Source organism: Haematobia irritans, chromosome 4 (genome assembly GCF_050003625.1).
Source record: "Haematobia irritans isolate KBUSLIRL chromosome 4, ASM5000362v1, whole genome shotgun sequence".
In the NCBI taxonomy this organism is placed as follows: domain Eukaryota; kingdom Metazoa; phylum Arthropoda; class Insecta; order Diptera; family Muscidae; genus Haematobia; species Haematobia irritans.
The window spans coordinates 156,289,189-156,310,798 of record NC_134400.1 but is presented as its reverse complement, the minus strand read 5'-3'; the positions used below and the strand labels follow the sequence as shown (position 1 = coordinate 156,310,798).

The window sequence follows — 21,610 nt, the reverse complement described above, 5'->3', positions numbered from 1 at the left end:
CGGCTAATGCATTACAGTGGAACACAATGTTAGTAAAAAAATATGGGAAACGTTTAAATCTGAAGCAGTTTTGAGGAAACTTCGCAAACGTTTATTTATGATTTATCGCTCGATATATATGTATTAGAAGTTTAGGAAAATTAGAGACATTTTTACAACTTTTCGACTAAGCAGTGGCGATTTTACAAGGAAAATGTTGATATTTTGACCATTTTTGTCGAAATCAGAAAAACATATATATGGGAGCTATATCTAAATCTGAACCGATTTCAACCAAATTTGGCACGCATAGCAACAATGCTAATTCTACTCCCTGTGCAAAATTTCAACTAAATCGGAGTTAAAAATTGGCCTCTGTGGTCATATGAGCGTAAATCGGGCGAAAGCTATATATGGGAGATATATCTAAATCTGAACCGATTTCAGCCAAATTTGGCACGCATAGCTACAATGCTAATTCTACTCCCTGTGCAAAATTTCAACTAAATCGGAGCAAAAAATTGGCTTCTGTGGTCATATAAGTGTAAATCGGGCGAAAGCTATATATGGGAGCTATATCTAAATCTGAACCGATTTCAACCAAATTTGGCACGCATAGCTACAATGCTATGTCTACTCCCTGTGCAAAATTTCAACCAAATTGGGGTAAAACTCTGGCTTCTGGGACCGTATTAGTCCATATCAGGCGAAAGATATATATGGGAGCTATATCTAAATCTGAACCGATTTCAATAAAATTTGGCACACTTGACTATAGTACTAATTGTTCTTCTTGTGCAAAATTTTAAGCAAATTAGGCTAAAACTCTGGCTTCTGGGGCCATATAAGTCCATATCGGGCGAAGTATATATATGGGAGCTATATCTAAATCTGAACCGATTTCTTCCAAAATCAATGGGGATCTATTCTGAGCCAAAACACATACTTGTGCCAAATTTGAAGTCGATTGGACTAAAACTGCGACCTAGACTTTGATTACAAAAATGTGTTCACGGACAGACGGACAGACGGACATCGCTATATCGACTCAAGAGCCCACCCTAAGCATTTTTGCCAAATACACCATGTGTCTATCTCGTCTCCTTCTGGGTGTTGCAAACATATGCACTAACTTATAATACCCTGTTCCACAGTGTGGAGCAGGGTATAAAAAGAGGAATTCGCTCAATTAGTGTGGGTAATAAATCCAAATTTCTGAAAATATTTAGGACAATAGATTTATGTAATAGCTACATGTATGTCTCAATATGATCGGCTAAACAAGTACATTTGAAATTTGAGCAACATTTATTAATAAATAAGAGTATTATGACCAATTTTGGGAAAATAGATCGATGCACATGGGAGCTATATCTAAATCTGAACCGATTTGGATGGTATTTTCCAGATTTGGTTTATACCACAGAAGGTTAACTTGTGCTAAATTATAGTAAGATCGGGTATTAAACAAGGCTATTAGGGTCAGAAATAAAGATATAAGGGATACATTTTTCAAAAACCGGCAATAAATATATAAGGGAGCTATGTCCAAATGTAAACCGATTTGGATTTTATTTTGCACGTTTTGTTGATATTACAGGAGATTACCGTGTGCTCAATTTAAGTAAGATCGGTTAATAAATGAGGCCACTATGGTCAAAAATAAGGTTATAAAGGGGATATTTTTGAAAATCGTACTCTACATATATATTGGAGCTATATCTAAAACTGAACAGATTTGAATGATATTTTGCACATAGAGTCAGTGGTATAGTAAGCCAAATTTGAGTATGATAAGTTGATAAATAAGGGTTTTATGGCCAAACAGGTTGGCTGATAAGTCCGCGGTCTGACACATAGATGGCGTCGCTAGTATTAAATGCATATTATTTTTATATAGTACCAACCTTCAAATGATTCGTGTCAAAATTTGACGTCTGTAAGTTAATTAGTTTGTGAGATGCAGCGTCTTTTGTGAAGCAACTTTTGTTATTGTGAAAAAGATGGAAAAAAAGGAATTTCGTGTTTTGATTAAATACTGTTTTCTGAAGGGAAAAAATACGGTGGAAGCAAAAACTTGGCTTGATAATGAGTTTCCGGACTCTGTCCCAGGGAAATCAACAATAATTGATTGGTATGCAAAATTCAAGCGTGGTGAAATGAGCACGGAGGACGGTGAACGCAGTGGACGCCCGAAAGAGGTGGTTACCGACGAAAACATCAAAAAAATCCACAAAATGATTTTGAATGACCGTAAAATGAAGTTGATCGAGATAGCAAAGGCCTTAAAGATATAAAAGGAACGTGTTGGTCATATCATTCATCAATATTTGGATATGCGGAAGCTCTGTGCAAAATGGGTGCCGCGCGAACTCACATTTGACCAAAAACAACAACGTGTTGATGATTCTGAGCGGTGTTTGCAGTTGTTAACTCGTAATACACCCGAGTTTTTCCATCGATATGTGACAATGGATGAAACATGGCTCCATCAGTCCAATCGACAGTCGGCTGAGTGGACAGCGACCGGTGAACCGTCTCCGAAGCGTGAAAAGACCCAAAAAACAGAGGCAAAGTAATGGCCTCTGTTTTTTGGGATGCGCATGGAATAATTTTTATCGATTATCTTGAGAAGGGAAAAACCATCAACAGTAACTATTATATGGCGTTATTGCAGCGTTCGAAGGTCGAAATCGCGGCAAAACGGCTCCATATGAAGAAGAAAAAAAGTGTTGTTCCACCAAGACAACGCACCGTGCCACCAGTCATTGAGAACGATTGCAAAAATTTTATGAATTGGGCTTCGAATTGCTTCCCCATCCACCGTATTCTCCAGATCTGGCCCCCAGCGCAGGGAAAAAATTTGGCTGCAATGAAGAGGTAATCGCCGAAACTGAGGCCTATTTTGAGGATAAACCGAAGGAGTACTACCAAAATGGTATCAAAAAATTGGTCGTTATAATCGTTGTATCGCTCTTGAAGGGAACTATGTTGAATAATAAAAAAGAATTTTGACAAAAAAATGTGTTTTTCTTTGTTAGACCGGTGACTTATCAGCCAACCTGTTATATATGGGAGCTATAGCTAAATCTGAACCGATTTCGATGATTTTTTGCAACAGTAAGTGCTATGGAAAATTAGATTTGGCCAACTTTGATTCAGATCGGTTGATAAATAAGGGACTAATGGCCAAATTTTGCAAAATCGGGCGATACATATCTCAATCTGAACCGATTTCAAGGAAATTTGGCACGCTTAAAGGGTGGTTAATTGGATTACTTTGTGGCAAATTTGACGCCGATCGGTTTGTAAATGAACGCAATCTAACCTTATTTATCGAAATCGGACGATTCATTTATATGGGAGCTATATCTAAATTTGATCCGATTTTTTCCAACTTCAATAGCGTTCGTCCCTGTACCAACGAAATGTCACACACCAAAGTTCATCAACATCGGTTAATAATTGCGACCGGAATCTTGCGAACGACAAATACCTGGACGGACGGACGGACACCAAACGCTAGATCGACTCAGCAGGTGATTCTGAGTCGATCGGTATACATTTTATGGGGTCTAAAATCAATATTTCTGGTAGGAAGATCAAAGTTATTATACCCTGACCGCTATGTGGTTTAGGGTATAAAAATGCCTTTAAATGCGTATATAATTCATTTCTTGATCGGTATAACATATATAGGGGAGTCTATAAACAGTTACGAACCGATATGAACTATTGCGTGGCAATTACACTGGTAGAAAAAAGCTTCGTACTATTAACGAAAGGGCTTCGTTGATTATTTTTCGTTAATATAACGAAATGTTTCATTATAAGAACGAAAATGATCGTTAATACAATGAAATCAATCGTAAAAAGACAATTTTGTGTTTTCGTTTTTCGTTATATTAATGAAATACGTTTCGTTAATATTACGAATATAAACTTGGTATTTTTTTTTTCTTGAATTAGAATAAAAATTTTTGCAAAGATGGAATTATTAAAACCATCTACACATAGAGAGAAACTTTTGGAAAGTTTTAGCCCTTAAAACACAGTCCTTTTATATACTCCCAAACTTACCATGGTCACCATAAAAAATAACATTTTGCTCTTAAAACATGTTTCAGGTGATCATATTCCTTCTCTGCGTGTAAATATCATATACTACCACCACGTACCAAATTTCAACCTGATCGGATGAAATTTGCTTTATATATGGGGGCTATACGTAAATGTGGTCCGATATGGCCCATTTGCAATACCATCAGACCTACATCAATAACAACTACTTGTGTCAATTTTCAAGCCGATAGCTTGTGTTGTTCGGAAGTTAGCGTGATTCCCGCACAAATATACAAATATGAATCCAAAATACTTGTAGATTTTGAATTTCAGCCAAATCGGACAAATATTGGAATACCTATACTCTCAAGAGGTCAAATCGTGAGATCGGGAAATAAGAGAGAAATACCAACGCATGGACCGATACACACCATCTTCGGCACATTTATGTATGGACCTAAAATACCTCTAGATTTCCAATTTCAGGCAAATCGTATAAAAGTTACCGTTTCTAGATGCCCAAGGAGTCAAATCCGGAGATCGGGCTATATGGAGGCTATACGCATAAACACCATCGCAAACGAATGAAATTTGTTTCTCCATGAGGCCCAGGACATAAAATTGCTTTATATTGGGACTACTTAAATTTAAGAATCGATATGGATATGGATTTTTGCAGGAATACTAAAATGCATATACTGATATCACGTATCGAATTTCAACCGCATCGGATGAAATTGGGTCCTTCACGAGGCTCCGGAGGTTAAATTGGTGGATCGGTTTATATGGGTAATAATGAACCTACATCGAACAATTTTTAAATGATCGTTAGAGGGAATATACAAACATCACGTAGCAAATTTCAACTGGATCGAATTAAATTTACTTATTCCAGGGGATCTGATAACCAAATTTGGGGATAAACCGATGGGGGCTATATATAATTATGGACTACTTGTACAAAGTCTCAATAGCTTGTTTCTTTTGGAAGTTAGCGTGATTTCAACATACGGACCGACAGCCAGACGGACGGACGAACATCACTAGATCGACTCAGAATTTCACATTGAAATGTTTAGCGACTTTTGGACATGGAAAGAATCTTTATATCAGACATGTGTGTATATTTTTTTTTTGCTGTTTGGTAGATTGGTGGGATTCTTGGAGTTTTGGTAGATTTTGCAAACTATTCCTCTACAACTAAGAGGTATTTCATAAATTTTCTATAGAAATAAAATATTGACAAAATATTCTGTAGAAATAAAATTTTTAAAAATTTTTTTATAGAAATAAAATTTTGGCAAAATTTTCTATAGCAATAAAAGTTTGACGGATTTTGTATAGAAATAATATTTTGACAAAATTATCTATAGAAATATAATTTTGACGACATTTTCTATAGGAAATATTTTTTAGATTACAATACATTATCTTTAAAAAAAATCTTGACAAAAGTTCCTATAGAAATAAATTGTTGACAACATTTTCTTTAGAAATAAGAACAAATATATACGGCCGTAAGTTCGGCCAGGCCGAATCTTATGCACCCTAAACTATGGATTGCATAGAAACTTGTACTAAAGACTGCCATCAACCATCGAATTGCTTGGGTTTGCGGTAACACTTGCCAATAGCAAGGTATCTTAAAACTTCTTAAAACCGTCTTCGCAATTGTAAGTTAGTACATACGGGGTATATATTAAAAAAAAGAGCCGATTAAAGACGTATATAATTCAGTTTGACAAAATTAAAATAAAATTTTAACAAAATTTTCTATAGAAATAAAATTTTGACAAAATTTTCTATAGTAATAAAATTTTTAGAAAATTTTTTAAATTTTGGTAGATTATTTTTGGGGTCGGCTATGTATAGCTATAGACCGATTTGGACCAATTTTGGCATGGTTGTTAGCGGCCATATACTAGCGCAATGTACCAAATTTCAACCGGATCGGATGAGCTTCGGAGGTTAAATTTGAGGATCGGTTTAAATTTGGGTTATGTATAATTAAGACTGGTATGTATCAATTTTTGCATGGTTGTTAGAGACCATATACTTACTCCACGTACCAAATTTCAACCGGATCGGGTGAATTTTGGTTTTCCAAGGAGCTCCACTCAAAAAAAAGTGAACTCACTATTTCACTAAAGCCAATTTAACTATATTTTAGTTCATGAACTTATTATATTTGGTGAAAGTTTCATTTACTCTAATAATTTGTTGCGTACGTTAGTTAAATGAACTAAAAGACGGGAAAAAATTATACACAAATTAAGGACAGAGCTTTACTAAATTCATATTTGTCATTAAATAGTTCATTATTTCTTCAAATTTGTAAAATTTACTACAAAAGCGTCCATTATGAACTTCGTATGTCACTAAAGACTTTCTTGCAATTTTGAACTCCAATTTTTTCCTTCAAACTACAAAATTTTCTTTAAAAAGCGAAAAAAATTATTTATGTCTAATAAATTATCTTGAATAGGTCGAAAAATATTTACTTATTTTTGTGATATCGGCGCGATGCCAGCGCTTGTAATACTGTTTAGTTAAAAATTTCTAAAAATACTCAACATTTTCTAAAATTAATGAAAAGTTTTCTTCCTGGTGGGTTCACTGTTTTTTCAGTGTCCGGAGGTCAAATCTGGGGATGGGTTTATATGGCGGCTACATATAATTATTGACCGATACGGACCAATTCCTGCATGGTTGTCATACTAACACCACGTACCAAATTTTAACCAGATCGGATGAAGCCAAATCTGAGCGTCGGTTTATATGGGGGCTATACGTAAAAGTGATCCGATATGGCCCATTTGCAATACCATGCGACCTACATCAATAACAACTACTTGTGCCAAGTTTCGAGTCGATAGCTTGTTTCGTTCGCAAGTTAGCGTGATTTCAACAGACGGACGAACGGACGGACGGACATGCTTAGATCGACTCAGAATTTCACCACGACCCAGAATATATATACTTTATGGGGTCTTAGAGCAATGTGTGTTACAAACGGAATGACAAAGTTAATATACCCCCATCCTATGGTGGAGGGTATAAAAATTCTATAAAAATAAATAAACTAACAATTTTCTATACAAATAAAATTTTGACGTAATTTTCTATAGAAATAAAATTTTGACAACATTTTCTATAGGACTAAAATGTTTACATTACATTACTTTTTCTATAAAAATAAAATCTTGACAAAATTTTCTATAGACATAAAATTTTGACAAAATTTTCTTTAGAAATAAGATGTAGAAAATTTTTCCTATACAAATAAAATTGTGACAAAATTTTCTATAGAAATAAAATATTGACAAAATATACATTTGTGACACATTTTTCCTATGGAAATAAAAGTTTGTTTTGTAGTTTTTTGGTAAAATTTTCTCCAAATTTTGGTAGAGTGGCCCGAGCCTGCATTTGTTCAGTGTATCATATGGTACTTGTGCTAGGGCTTTTTCCTTTAATTTCTCAAATCAAGTGTTGATATTTCAGTAGGTTTAGTTTGCGGAAAAGGATTGCTTACTTGTACACGTAGGTAAAAGCTAAAGTAAAACTTAAAGGCCTCTTAATTGTCTTGCTTGAAAATTTGTAGAGGAGATTTGTTAACTCAATATTCTACAGTTTCAAAAATCCGTTAGCACCAACATCCCTTGCTCACAATTCCATAGACCAAAGATACAAATCCTTGAGCAAATAAGTACACCACTAAAACGCTTATTCCCTCACATGCTTACGTATTTGACATAATGAGTCTCTCAAGTAGTCGAGAAGAAAATTCATACAATGTGGAGTAAAGTCATATTCGAAATACTGCCAAAGCCCAAGTCCCTATTCCAAGTAGCACACTTCGGTAACTTCGAGAGGTTTGTGTTGTGGTTTAAAGTGAGTCTTTATTGGTCGTTAAAATCCTACCACACACACACACCGACACACGTACCGTTTTCTTAAAGTTTACCTGTTTGCTACAAAGGACCAATCGACAGCGACTGCATTTTTACAATATGACTTGGTGAAATATTCAGTGCTCTTTGAAAGAAGAGTTTGTGAGTAGCTTTTGTGGTTTTTGGCACACATCGCAAAATGTGAATGATTCAGAAATTGAAAAACCATGGGAATGAGAAATCATCACTAATCTTTGGTAATTGAAAACTTTTATAAACTTTAAAGTAAAACAAACATAGAAAATACAGCCTTAAATTCGGAAGGACCAAACCCTCAATCCCTCCACCATGGATCAAATACAATAACTTCATTCGAGGAAACCTTGTAATGTGATACATGAACACATAGAGTTTCGTTGATTGGTATGACAAGCATCTTCAGGTTGTTATAAAAATAAATTAAAAAAAAATAAATTAAATTAAAAAATAAAATTAAAATGTTGTTCTATGTAAATTCTCTAAAAAAATAAGCAAAAATGACTAATTTATAAACCAAAGTGTTGCAATGACGGTTGCCACTCGTAACGAAAATAATCTTCCAAAATTTAAAGAAAATTTTACCACAAATCTACCAAATTAAACTGAAATGAAAACAACAATTGAAGTTTTTTTCTATAGAAATTTTTTTTTCCAAATGTTATATTTTATTGCTTTGCTTTCAGCTTAAAATCATGTGTTGACTAAACTACAAAGGTAGCTTAAAATTGTATACCTATAGAAAATTTTGTAAAAAATTTATTTCTATTGAAAATGTTGTCCAAATTTCATTTCCATAGAAAAAATTTCACATCTATAGAAAACAGGGATGGAAAATACACTTTTTAAGAAAGTACAAAAAAGGTATATATTTGAGCGAAAAAGTATTGTTCACCAAAATCAACAAAAATTCCATTGGAAGATTATTGACAAGAGCTCCCTTAGACTCAATTTTAAAGAAAATATATTAAATTTTGTTGAGTTAACCCCAATTTTAAATATTTTTTTGTTTTAGTTTTATATCCGCCTACAAAGACTATCGTAGCATTGTCATCACGGTCGCTACAGTTGGTAGAATTCTACTATTTGGTAGAAATTTTATTTCTATAGAAATACAATTTTCAGAAATTTTTTTATAGAAATAAAATTTTGACAAAATTTTCTCTAGAAATAAAATTTTGACAAAATTTTCTATAGAAATAAAATTTTGATAAATAAAATTAGAACAAATTATCAGAACGAATTACCAACTCTGAAATATTTGATAAAGGACAATACACTTTAGCACACAAGTCAAACAATACTCTCAAAAAATTATTTTCCAACATGAAAACCAAGATCCCCACTATGGAAAAACATAATACGATTTATGAAATACCGTGTGGTGGAAATAATAAAGAAAAATGTGAAAAAGTTTATGTAGGAACATCCAAAAACAAATTAAAAACAAGAATTTCAGGACATAAATCGGATATTAAATTACGCACCAACTCGAATACCACAAAAACGGCACTAGCAGACCACTGTGCGAGAAACAATCATACCCCAAACTTTGACGACGTAAGAATATTAGAAAGAGAGAATAATTACAGCAAAAGGTTTACACTAGAAACACTTCACATAAACAATGTACCTGCAAGCAAACGAATGAACTTCAAAGTTGATACAGAAAACATCGCTCACTGTTACAGGCATTTGCTTCGGAAAAGGAAACAACAAATACATGGTAGTGATCATCGTGCAATAGTAAAAACAACTCAGTGCAATACAGACAGCTGACGAGGGTAGTGAATCTACAGTAGCTTTAAGTATTTTGTGTTGTGGATACTATACATGTAAGTCATTGGTTGTGTTGCTGTTTTAATTTTTCTGTTCGCCTGATACTTGAAAAATGAGATTAAGATATGTCTGTCCGATTTTTTTTTGTATAATTATATTATCCTATAATACCATTTGAGATTATTAACTAAAAGTAATTAAGATTTACACTTATTTAAATTATTAAATGTTTAATACTGTGATATTTATGAAATGTAATTTCTATAAATCTATTGTAGACCCCTGAGGAAGCGATTCAATATCGTAATCGCGAAATATTGGGAATAATAAATAAAATATTTTAAAAAGACCTCGAGCTTGAAGAACCATTAATTTATAATTGACAAATTTTCTATAGAAATAAAATTTTGACAACATTTTTGACAAAATTTTCTATAGAAATACAATTTTGATAAAATTTTCTATAGAAATAACATTTTGACGAAATTTTCTATAGAAATAATATTTTGACAAATTTTCTATAGAAATAAAATTTGGACAAAATTTTCTATAGAAATAAAATTTGGACAAAATTTTGTACCCAAATAAAATTTTGAAAAAAAATTCTATAGATATAAAATTTTGACAAAAATTCTATAGATATAAAATGTTGACAAAATTTTCAATTAAAATAAAGTTTTAACAAAATCTTCTATAAAAAAAAAAAATTATATAAAAATAAAATTTTGATAAAATCTTCTATAGAAATAAAATCTTGCCAAAATTTTCTAAAGAAATAAAATTTTGTCAAAATCTTCTATTAAAATTTTTTTGACAAAATATTCAATAAAAATAAAATTTTGACGAACAAATTTCTATAAAAATAAAATTTTGATAAAATTTTTTAAAGAAATAAAATATTGACAAAATTTTCCACAGAAATAAATTTTGACAAAATTTTTTGTAGAAATAAAATTTTGATAAAACTTTCTGAAGAAATATATTTTTCGTTTTGTTTTGTTATTGTTGGTTTTGTTCTGTAAGCAGTGTTGTTGTTTTTTGATTTCAGCTTAAAACCATGCATTGACTAAACTACAAATGTAGCTTAACCAACAGAGGAAAAGAATGTTTGTCAAATTTATTTGGGCAAATTTATTTGCAGTCTATAGGGCTTTGCCCAAATAAATTTGACAAACATTATTTTCCTCTGTTGGTTAAGCTACACTTGTAGTTTAGTCAATGCATGGTTTTAAGCTGAAATCAAAGAAATATATTTTTGGAAAATAATATTTTTTGGTAGTATTTGATAAGATTTTCTCCAAGTGTTGGTAGATTATTTTTGTCTCAAGTTTCGACAGTGACTGTAATGGTTTGGATTATTTTAGTATGGGATCGATAACTTCTTATCTAGAAAATATTCGTGTGGAAGCGTAATATAGAATCACATACTTTTTTCTACTAAAACATTCTTCAAATTCAATAAATATTGTTCTATGGCGTTTAGAAAATCGAGATTTTTTTCCCGCATGAACTTGTCTGTTTTGCCAAATTTGTAAGAGACTATTAGCAAATAAGTTTGTTAAAGACTTTCTCAAAATATTAAAATATTTTGTAAAAACTATTGTACCATAAATCTGATATCGACTCAAAAATGTTTACACAAAAGGTACTAAATCATTCGCGTAGGTACTACGGTACTGACGAGGGTGAAAAAGTATTGAAAGTAGTACTATAGTACTGCATTTTCCATCCCTGATAGAAAATGTTGTCAAAATTTTATTTCTTTAGAAAATTTTGTCAAAATTTTATTTACATAGAAAATTTTGTCAAAATGTTATTTCTATAGAAAATGTTGTCAAAATTTTATTTCTATAGAAAATTTTGCAAAATTTTATTTCTATACCCAGCAAAAAGCTTTGAAATTATTCTAAAGGCACAACTCTAAAAGCACTTCCAAAAATGTCCTCCCAAAGATGTTCTTTATATTAACTACACAGGAAGTTCTTTAATTCAATTTTTTATAACGCGTTTTTTTTCATATTTTTAATGGGTACTTTAGGTTTTTTTGTTTCAAATGGGTTAAAAACAGGGTAATAATAAAATGTTACAAATTATTTAAATTTATAAAATGTTTAACAATGCAAAATCCATTCCAGAATAATTGCGAATTCTTGAAAATACATTAGACAAGCATTAGAAAGAATTAAAAATCATAAAGTATTATAAAAAATATTACAAAAATTTTTAATTCACATCCAAAACACTGAATTCGAATCACACCTTAAGAAGTGATGCAAATTCAGTGAAACGGCTATTGAAATGGTGGACATCCGTCCTATGACAAGCCCATGTTAAATTCATCGCTTATGCGCCAATTTGGCACCATTTCCGGATCCAAAAACAAAAACATTTTCTCAACTTTTTTGGCGACGCTCTTTTTGCTGCTTAGAAAATTTCGTCAAAATTTTATTTCTATAGAAAATTTTGTCAAATTCTTATTATTTAAATTATTTTGTTTTTATATTAAGGTATTAGTGCCACCAACATACATGCAATATTGCATGAACATTTGGCCGTCAAAACTTTTGTTTGTGTTGGATCCCATAAAGTTGTTCAATGGCCCAAAAAAGGGATAGTGGCGATAGGTGGAAATAAATGCTCCAAAAATACGATCGCGGTGCTTCGAAACACGTTTATGACATCGTGACTGGTGACGAATCGTTGATTTACAGCAGTCGACTGTATTGGCAGCAATCGACTGTATTGGCATTTCAAGATGAGCAAAATCCATCAAAAGTTGCTTGCACACTTCATAGGAAATAATCACCTGTTTTTTTCAGAAAAACTGGATATGCTATGACTAAAACAACGCAGATCAGAATTCTGAGTAGTATACTAACATTTGTCTGTTAGTTGTATTCCAAGAAATCAGGAAAACCAACCGCCGAAGGCGTATCGTTCTTCAAGAAGACAATGCGAGCTCTCACACATCTCAAACAACTGCATTTTTGAGAACCTTAAACAACGATCTGATGGATCATCCACCGTACACCCTCAAACAACTCGCTTCTGTAACATATACCCCAAACACATTTTGCTTCAAGCATATATATTTTCAGGATTGGTCCAAACAAAATATTGTTTGTATTGTTCCAACATATTATGTTTCACTTTAGGGCATACACTGGTAGAAAATAAAACAAGTAAGGAAAGTCTAAAGTCGGGCGAGGCCGACTATATTATACCCTGCACCACTCTGTAGATCTAAATTTTCGATACCATATCACATCCGTCAAATGTGTTGGGGGGTTTGTCCCAAATACATACATTTAAATATCATAAAATCTATAGACTCAAAATTTAAGTCGCCTAATGCACTAGGGTGGAACACAATGTTAGTAAAAAAATATTGGAAACTTTTAAATCTGAAGCAATTTTAAGGAAACTTCGCAAAAATTTATTTATGATTTATCGCTCAATATATATGTAATAGAAGTTTATGAAAATTAGAGTCATTTTTACAACTTTTGGACTAAGCAGCGGCGATTTTACAAGGAAAATGTTGGTATTTTGACCATTTTTGTCGAAATCAGAAAAACATATATATGGGAGCTATATCTAAATCTGAACCGATTTCAACCAAATTTGGCACGCATAGCTACAATGCTAATTCTACTCCCTGTGCAAAATTTCAACTAAATCGGAGTCAAAAAATGGTCTCTGTGGTCATATGAGTGTAAATCGGGCGAAAGCTATATATGGGAGATATATCTAAATCTGAACCGATTTCAACCAAATTTGGCATGCATAGCTGCAATGCTAATTCTACTCCCTGTGCAAAATTTCAACTAAATCGGAGCAAAAAATTGGCCTCTGTGGTCATATGAGTGTAAATCGGGCGAAAGCTATATATGGGAGCTATATCTAAATCTGAACCGATTTTAACCAAATTGGGCACGCATAGCTACAATGCTAATTCTACTCCCTGTGCAAAATTTCAACCAAATCGGAGCAAAAAATTGGCCTCTGTGGTCATATAAGTGTAAATCGGGCGAAAGCTATATATGGGAGCTATATCTAAATCTGAACCGATTTCAACCAACTGTGGCACGCATAGCTACAATGCTAATTCTACTCCCTGTGCAAAATTTCAACTAAATCGGAGCAAAAAATTGGCCTCTGTGGTCATATGAGTGTAAATCGGGCGAAAGCTATATATGGGAGCTATATCTAAATCTGAACCGATTTCAATAAAATTTTGCACACTTGACTATACTACCAATTGTACTCCTAGTGCAAAATTTCAACCAAATTGGGGTAATACTCAGGCTTCTAGGGCCGTATAAGTGCATATCGGGCGAAAGATATATATGGGAGCTATATCTAAATCTGAACCGATTTCTTCCAAAATCAATAGGGTTCTATTTTGACCCAAAACACATACTTGTGCCAAATTCGAAGTCGATTGGGCTTAAATTACTACCTAATCCCTTGGTTACAAAAATGTGTTCACGGACAGACGGACAGACGGTCAGACGGACATAGCTATATCGACTCAGGAGCCCACCCTAAGCATTTTTGTCAAAGACACCATGTGTCTATCTCGTCTCCTTCTGGGTGTTGCAAATATATGCACTAACTTATAATACCCTGTTCCACAGTGTGGCGCAGGGTATAATTAATGAAATTTTCTGTGTGTGGATATATTTTTAAGGCGCCGATTGGTTACTTCCATTATTTTACATGCAGCATACCCTCTAGGTCTCTCTTTCTAAACACATATATGTTTATAGGCTATTTCTAAATTAATATAAGTTTGCATCCAAGCATATTATATTTACAAAAAGTTTATGTCCCAAACATAATATGTTCTAACATATTAACATATATGTCCCAAACATGTTATGCTAGTTTATAAACATTGTATGCTTGCACTTAAAAATATTGTGTTAACAATTTGAGTTCCAAACATATAATTTTTACACCCAAACATATGAAAAACAGTCTTTTTCGTCTTGACTTGGCATCGAATGACTTCTATGTTGACGGTTGATGCGTTCAGAATGCATATTTGGGTGATACCTCAATCAGAGTGACAAAAGTCCATCGATAATTGGTTCAAACGCATGCACACTTGTATAGATCTTATTGGGCAATACTTTGACATATAAACAGCGTTAGAAAAATATGTTTTTATACCCTCCACCATAGGATGGGGGTATATTAACTTTGTCATTCCGTTTGTAACACATCGAAATATTGCTCTAAGACCCCATAAAGTATATATATATATATATATATATATATATATATATATATATATATATATATATATATATATATATATATATATATATATATATATATATATATATATATATATATATATATATATATATATATATATATATATATATATATATATATATATATATATATATATATATATATATATATATATATATATATATATATTCTGGGTCGTGGTAAAATTTTGAGTCGATCTGAGCATATCCGTCCGTGTTGGCTTACAAACTGTATGGTCCTCGGTTCGATTCTCCGTCCAGGCGAAAGGTAAAATATAAAAAATTTATTAAATTTAATAATTTCTTCAACATTATTTGTATTACAGAACTAAAAAAGAACAACAACATTTCGTGGAAGTGAAATTATGTGAAGGGATGAGCACAATCTTCTTTGGGGGAAATTCTTCCAAGCATATAATATTTTAGGGCTCAAAATGCTTCCAAACATATAAATGTTCACATAAAACAAACATATTAATGTTTCGGCCGTATCCAATAATATATGTGCTTCCTGCGAAATATGTTTGGAACATATGTTAGAGAAGCGATTTTTTTTAAGGTTGAAGAGATTTTCTGTAATTAACATTTGTTCTTTTTTTCAATCCCGAAATATAAAAAGCAACCCTAATAACAATCCATTACGAAGAGATGATTTCAAAGAAAATTATTGTATGAGTATTTAAAATTCAGTCGTACTTATTTCAGTATGTTTTTTAAACCCCATAAAAATCACATAGGAGGGCTAAGTGTATGGAGAAAAAGAAATACTTAAAAATCTAAGTGATATCTGCATATGAAAACAAGTTTTTGATGTTAAAACTCCTCTTTCTCTCCCTCTGTATGGGATAGACGGTACATAGTTGTAAACTGGATGAATGAGTAAACTGGAAAATAATTTCATTTTCATTTCAATTTGCAGTACTTCGCTTTATCCTTCTTCCTGACTACCGAGAATTGTGTGTGTTTTTTTTAACTCATTTTGTCAGTGGATTTTTTTCTCATCAAATTTGAGTTTTTCTTTTCGTCCTATTTGGTGTACCCTCAAATTGTTGTGTTGAAAGAGGCGGCGATTTGTAGCTTTCATCTTGGGTTATTTTGTATTCAAGTTTCCTGTATTTTTTCCCCCGTCCTTTATGCTTTTTCGGTGAGAGTTTCATTTTTTTTTTTGTTGGAGCCATAACGAATTTATTTCGTTTTTAGTTCTGTCAGTTCTACCTGCTGAATTTAATAGCTTTAACAAAAAAAATGCAAGATGAATTTTCAAATATGCTTCCTCATCCTCACCGAACTTTAGTGGAACCAAGTGGCCTTTCAACCACGCCGAAGATATTCCTCTCGTGTAGTTGTTTGTCAAAATTTAGGTTAACATAAGAATGCTGTTTTTATTGCTGAACTACGTCATTGAAATGCTTCCACTTCTGGCTTTGACTTTGGTTTTGATGTGGCAGAGTAGTTAGGAAATGGAAAATGAGTAAATGGTAGTGGAAAATGACTGGACGTGAAATTTCAAGAGGCCCTGGCAAGACAACTAAAAGAAAATCAAATATATATGGACAAATGCTAAGCCTGGCGAAAAAAATATATTATTTTCTTGAAATTGAAGTTTTCGACCAACGGTGATGTCTTTTCTTGCTAAAGTTGTTTCTTTCGGGTCATTCACAGTTAGGTTGAAAATAGTAATCAGGTTGCCCTGTCTCATATCAGCTGAAATACACCTAAGCCAGTATTCGGCTTGTAGTGCGTTCCAACTTCTTCTTTCCATCGTACCCTTCGTACTCTGTGTCTCTAAGAAATTCTTTAATGTGTTCCCAGTCACTTTTTCCAAGCTGGTCCAAATCCCGAATCCCCACTTCACCCTTTTTCTAGTAAAGACAGGGCAGTGGCAAAGGTAGCATTCTATGGTCTTATCATCTTCAAACGACATGCACCATTCTTTCCTGTCCCTATTCGGAACTTATTTTCTCTCAATCCTAAGTGCCCAGTCATATTCCCACGGTCCTCCTGCCTGTCGTCCTACCCTTCTTGAGTTGTTCTCCAGTCGTTTTCTTATCTGGGTCACCCCATAGGTTAGGTGGCAGCCCGATGTATTAGGCTCACTTAGATTATCCAGTCCATTGTAATACCCAGTGGCTGCCTGATTCCATTTTAAACTCAATGTAGAGGGACCTCCTTTTTATAGCCGAGTCCGAATGGCGTTCCACATTTCTGTGAAACCACTTAGAGAAGCTTTGAAACACTCAGAAATGTCACCAGCATTACTGAGGTGGGATAATACAATCTCAATGTCGAGGGACCTCCTTTTTATAGCCGAGTCCGAATGGCGTTCCACATTTCCGTGAGAAGTTTTGAAATACTCAGAAATGTCACCAGCATTGCTGAGGTGGGATAATCCACCACTGAAAAGTTTTTTGGTGTTCGGTCGAAGCAGGAATCGAACCCACACCTTGTGTATGCAAGGCGGGCATGCTAACCATTGCACCACAATGGGTCCCCATAGTATTTTCGTCGCCCTTCCGAATATTGCATTGGTCCGCTTCGCGTCTCCCTTGCCCTATGGGCTCTGTCTCTATGAGCTTTGCGTTCTCCAGGTTCAGCTCTTATCGCCAGTTCATTTGTCTTTACGTTTGTTTTTATTCTGGCATGTCCCGTCACCCATATGATGCAGATCCTGCTGAATTCCACGTATTCTTTTATCATGCTTTTGCATTCCAATACGGTTCGCAATCGAATCGTAAAGACTGATATTACCTGCTAGCAATCTGTGAACATGTTCAACATGGCCTGGTGTTACTTCCGAACCATTTAAGACATTCTGCCTGGAGTATTGTGCTAAAATCCTGTTCCGATTACCGGACCACAGGTAATCGGAACAGGATTTTAGTGTTTTAGTTCTTCATATATACGCCCAGTCCAGTCCTCTCACACATCTTCGATCCCTCGGTGTAGCAGTTATTTCTCTCTGGTATCTGTTCTGGAGCCCCATTCTCCCAGGGTCATCATACAGGCATCAGAATGTCACACTTGACAGCTATGTATTATCACAATTTCACCCAGCATCTATCTCTCCTATTATCCTTTGATGGTTCGTCATGTTTCGTTTTTCCTTCCATTCTCTCAACATCTTCAATCTCATCGCAACCGTGGTGGCTACGTTTTCGATCTGAACTTCTATAGGTCTTAAGTCCACTATAGTCTCCAAGGTTCTGGCTGACGTGGTTTTCATTGCACCTGTTATGCCAAGACAACATGTTCGTTGGACCCATTGTAAATTTCTATGTGGAGAGGAAGTGTACTCTCCATTGATGTTCACCAGACTATCGACGCGTATGTCAACTGTGGCATTATTACGGTCTCATATAACCAGGGTGTCACCGCTGAATTCAAGCCCCAAATATAGCCCACCGCTTTTCTGCACAATGCCCAATATCTCTCTTTGATGTTGCTCTTCCAATTGTTTTTCTTATCCAAGGTTACTGCAAAGTACTTTATTTTTATCAGACTATATTGGACAATTTTAGTCCTTCTAGTCAATAATTTTGTCTTCTCCGGGCTGACATTCAGGCCCATGGGCTGTTATATGTCATCATCAGAATCCGTTCCACCCTCCTGCATAGTCTGCTAGGATCCCTTGTCTGCAAAAGTATTATAACACCGTCAGCGCAACAGACTCGCTTTCCCTGGTTTGGGTATGAAGACTACTCTTGCCTACTTCCAGGATTTTGGAGTGTATCCGAATCTTAGCCGTATAAATTTATGGTAAGTGCGGCGCTATGTAGCCCACTTTGTTTTGAAGTAGTGCCGGAAACATCCCATCAGGTCCATGCGACTTAAATTCTAAGAAGCTTTTTATAGCCCCTTTGACCATTTCTTTTGTTACGCTAATGTGCTGGCTGTCCTCGCCTACCGTTTGTAACGTTTTCTCCTCCCGGCCTGAGAGGTCAGCTGAAAACTTACACCTTTAATTGTTTTCCAGTACTCAAGCGCCTCCGATGATAAGGGTGTCAACCGATGGTCACACAACACTTTAAGCCATCGAGAAATGTCGAATCTTATCGGGAAGGTCATTGAAGACCTGGCCGCAAACCATCGACACTAGAACTCAACCACATAGCAATCAGGACGCGTCAACTAAGAATGACTTAAAAAGGAGATTGCACGTTTCATTTCTACCACATAATGACCACCAAAATATGCGGTTCTAAATCCGTTGGAGTTTTGCGCCTGAGGCATTATGGTTGGTACTAAAAATTACTGATATGTCGTTGATCTCAAGAAGGCGCTTCACCAAATACTACATCATTCTTCCTGAAGATTTGGAACACGTGGTTGCTACCATGATAAAAAGCTATGCTATGTGAAAGGGCGATCGGTGGAGACCGCCCTACATAAACTGGTACATATTACAGAGAGGTCTTTATCTGTCTAGTCATACCCGCCAGCTGTACGTAGAACAGTTTCAGGTGCCCAGATCATTAAAAAGGTTAGACTGAGATGATGTGATCAATGTGACCAATGTAGAGTGTGAAACTCCACAGGGAGGTACACTACCGTCACTAATGTGAGCAATAACTACTCACGGCCTACCAAGGATTCTAGCTAAGGAGTGATTTGAACCAGTCTATTACGCTGACGATGTTATAATACTGTTGCAGGGAACGGATTCTAACAGACTCTGCAGAGGAGCGGAGAGTCCTGAGGATGGCATATGACTGAGCTAGATCCAGGGGCCTGAATGTTAACCCAGAGAATAATTATCCTTATTTCGTGCAGATTGTGTTGTTTTTATTGGCCTTTTAAAGACCATAGTTCGTGCCATAGATAACCGATATTCATTCATTCTGCTGAACAATAACATTAAAAGTGAAGAGTTTTGCTTTGTTGCATTCCATATCAGCCACCTTGTATTTTTAAATTAACTCTTTTGTAATATTTTACCCAAAATTGTAAAGGCCCCCAAAAATACGAAAGTATTCCCCATTTACCGAAAGATATTTCTATACGATATACTGCCACTGACCCCCCACCAGGGATTGGATTGTGTTGATAGGCGGCAGAGATGAATTTGATTGTACCTGTTTGGCGACATTGTGTGTTTCGTTAAGGTTTGTTTGCTATTTCCATTTTTAAGGATTTTGACAATTTTCCTGATGACATATAATTCTGTATGTTGTCAAGAAAATACATTTTATGGAATTACTATCATTGAGTGCCACTTGTGTATACTCTCCTGTGAAGAGTTGTCGTTTTTCATCTTTGTTGTTTCCATTATTTCTCCACGTAGACTTTAAAATATTAACGTAACTTCTTTGGGCATGAATTGAGTTAAGCTAAGTTAATCTTAATTGAGCATATTATTGACATGTTTGTTCGTTTTTGATGTTTTTTTTTTTTTTTTGATTATTAGTGACGTTGTTTATGCTAGATGTTTATCAAGGCAGAGATTGTGTCTTTAACTTTTCGAAATAAATATTTATATTGCCAATTATAATGTTTTATATGTTTAAAAATGTCTTTTAAATCTAGCACATTGGAAACTTTACTCTATAAACTAAATTTCATGAAAAATTTTACAATTTCACAATTTTATTTCTATAGAAAATTTTTTCAAAATTTTTGTTCTGTTGAAAATTTTGTCAAAATTTTATTTCTATAGAAAATTTTGTCAAAATTTTATTTGTTTAAAATATGTTGTCAAAATTTTATTTCTGTAGAAAATTTTGTCATAATTTTCTTTATCTAGGAAATGTTGTCAAAATTTTATTTCCGTAGAAATTTTTGTGAAAATTATGTCAAAATTTCATTTCTATAGAAAATGTTGTCACAATTTTATTTCTATAGAAAATGTTGTCAAGATTGTTGTTCTATAGAAAATTTTGCCAAATTTTATTTCTATAGAAAATATTGTCAAAATTTTATTTCTGTAGAAAATGTTGTCAACATTTTATTTCTACAGAAAATTTGTCAAATTTTTTTTCGTTGTTGGTTTCTTCCTTAAATTTTGTCAAAATTTTATTTCTGTAGAAAATTTTCTCAAAATTTTATTTTTGTATAAAATTCTGTCAACATTTTATTTCTAAAGAAAATTTTGTGAACATTTTTGTTCTATAGAAAATTTTGTCAAAATTTTATTTCTTAGAAAATTTTGTCAAAATTTTATTTCTATAGAAAATTTTGTGAAAATTGTAATTCTCTAGAAAATTTTGTCAAAATTTTATATCTATAGAAAATTTTATCAAAATTGTATTTCTATAGAAAATTTTGTTAAACTTTTATTTCTATACAAAATTTTCTCAAAACTTTATTTCTATAGAAAATTTTGTCACAATTTTTTTTGTCAAAGTTTTATTGCTATAGAGAATTTTGTCGAAATTTTATTTCTTTAGAAAATTTTGTCAAAACTTTATTTCTATAGAAAATTTTGTCAAAATTTATTTAGTCAAAATTTTATTTCTATAGAAAATTTTCTCAAAATTTTATTTCTATAGAAAATTTTGTCAAAATTTATTTGTCAACATTTTATTTCTACAAAAAAATTTTGTCAAAATTTTATTTCTCTAGAAAATTTTGTCAAAATTT

The 21,610-nt window shown here is 33.5% G+C and overlaps 1 protein-coding gene across 6 annotated transcripts in view; it reads right to left on the bottom strand.

Annotated features, from left to right (window-relative positions):
* Mp (collagen XV/XVIII-type protein multiplexin) overlaps window positions 1-21,610 on the bottom strand; it is a 1,363,033-nt gene that overhangs the window by 369,237 nt on the left and 972,186 nt on the right. The gene's annotated exons all lie outside the window — the stretch shown is intronic.